This window comes from Micromys minutus (assembly GCF_963924665.1).
Source record: "Micromys minutus genome assembly, chromosome: 17".
In the NCBI taxonomy this organism is placed as follows: Eukaryota; Metazoa; Chordata; class Mammalia; order Rodentia; family Muridae; genus Micromys; species Micromys minutus.
In genome coordinates, this window is record NC_137952.1 from 34,519,508 (window position 1) to 34,521,634 (window position 2,127).

Consider the following 2,127-nt stretch of genomic DNA (forward strand, 5'->3'; position numbering starts at 1 on the left):
CCACCTGCTTCTGATGAACCTGTCCTGCATGACGATTCAAGCGGAACCGAGATAGAAGATTCTGTCGGTGTTTCCAAAACCGATGCCCATATGCCTTAATGCAAAACTATTTTCTCCTTTGTTTGACACCATTAAACCTTTGATGTACTGTACTTGCCCTTAGACACAGAGATAGCAGGGTTAGGAGATTATAAAACTCTTGCTTTATCAAGTAATTTTTGGCATGCTTTTGTGCAGAGAGACTGTGTTTCTGCTCTAGATGGTGTGCAAACTCTGTACTCAACAATAACGTGACAAAGTGGTCATAGCACAAGCTCTTGCTGCACTCAAAATGGGCACCTCTCCCTCTGTTTGGCTTAGTATGCTTCAGAAAAAGTGATGGGTCTGTGTCTGGATAGCCCCTGCACCCTGAGCCTTCGAGGCATTGCACCAGGAACGGGTGTCCTACACATAGGCAACCTTTGCACCCTGCAGGGCTTGTTCCCATTGCATGCAGGAAGGTGCCTTACCCAAAATTATAAGATATGCTTTAGGAAAAATGTTGGGTCTGTGTCTGGATAGCCCCTGCACCCTGAGCCTTTGAGGCATTGCACCAGGAATGGGTATCCTACATGTAGGCAGCCTTTGCACCCTGCGGGGCTTGTTCCCATTGCATGCAGGAAGGTGCCTTACCCATAATTATTGCTGATCATGGTCTTGAACCCTAAAGGTCCAACAAGAGCCTGATGGTTGATTGGCCATGTTTTATGTTTTTATTTAAAAGAAAAGGGAAAAATGTAGGGAGCCGTTGGTGCCAATAGATGGCGCCAGCATCCCGCCTATATTCAGCCAACATAGCCTTTCCCCTCATGGAGCTCACATTATACCACATACGTCATAGCCCACTCTCGGGGCACGCTAATGAGCTACTGGAGGATGCACCAATCAGGTAGCAACACAAGTCTCTTAGGCATATATAAGCAGTGCATTTTTCTTCCACATGGGAGTCCCCTGCTCAGGGTATTGTACAATAAAGGTTGTTCACAGAAGAATCCTGTTGTTGCATGCCTTTTCCTGCCGGCGGGAAGTGGGGCGCGCGACAATGAGCTACCTCAGTTTCCTGCTGCCATGTCTTTCCAGCCAGGGCGCCATACCGTGAGCCAACATAAAGCCGTCTTTAAGCTTCTCTCATTACATATGTTGTCACAGCAGCAGAAAAGCAGCTAACATGACTGCTTTCTCCCCAAGTGCTTGTGGGAGGGCTTTGGTTGTTCTGTTGCTATAAAGAGACCCCCTGGAGACTCTTATAGAGAAAAGCATTAACTGGGGGCTTGCTTACAGTTTTGGGGCATCAGTTTATTGTCATCATGGCAGGGACATGGTGGCAGACATGGTGCTGGAGCAACAGCTGAGAACTTTATATTCTGATTCACAGGCACTGGGGTGGTGGGGGGAGCGAGAGGGAGGGGGAGAGGGAGAAACTTGGGCTTTTGAAACCTCCAAGCAGAGCCTATGGGAGCGATTCCCTTTCACTGGCTACCATCAGCGGGCCCACAGTCCTGTCTCTCTGAACCTTTCATCAGCAGGACAGGCCGTAAGGGACTGTGTTAGGCCAGACCCAGCAGCGTCTCAGACTCCATGTGTGCACCTTCTTGTCTGTGTGCTCGCCTGCCTGTCTGTGTTTGCTTACACACATGCATTGCGGATTGTCACCGCCCACAACAAATGTGACTTTTCTTGACTTGTACGTTTGTGACATGAAAGAAATGTACAGAGGTTCAAGGTGAAAATTCCATGTTATGACTCCAGCAGACCATCTCCTGCAAAACCTTTTCCACTCTGGGACACTAGGCTCTTCTGAGAAACTCCGCATTTTCAAGTTACACTGCAAGCCCAATGAGCAAGTGTATATGGAGGAGGCACCAAGACTGGAGATGGGACTCAGGTTCAGGCTAGCCCTTGCTGGTGTCTGGATCCTGCCCCCATGCTCTCATGCACCCTCACCGAGCATCTTCCCAGAACTTCTCCTTGTCTGCCATTTCTGGTGTCTGCAAGCTCCTCACGGCCAGAGGCCATTTCTTATTCATTGTGATATCAGGGCCCAGGGCCCGGCCTGGCACAGACAAGGTGCCTGGCAGCTGTCTGTCA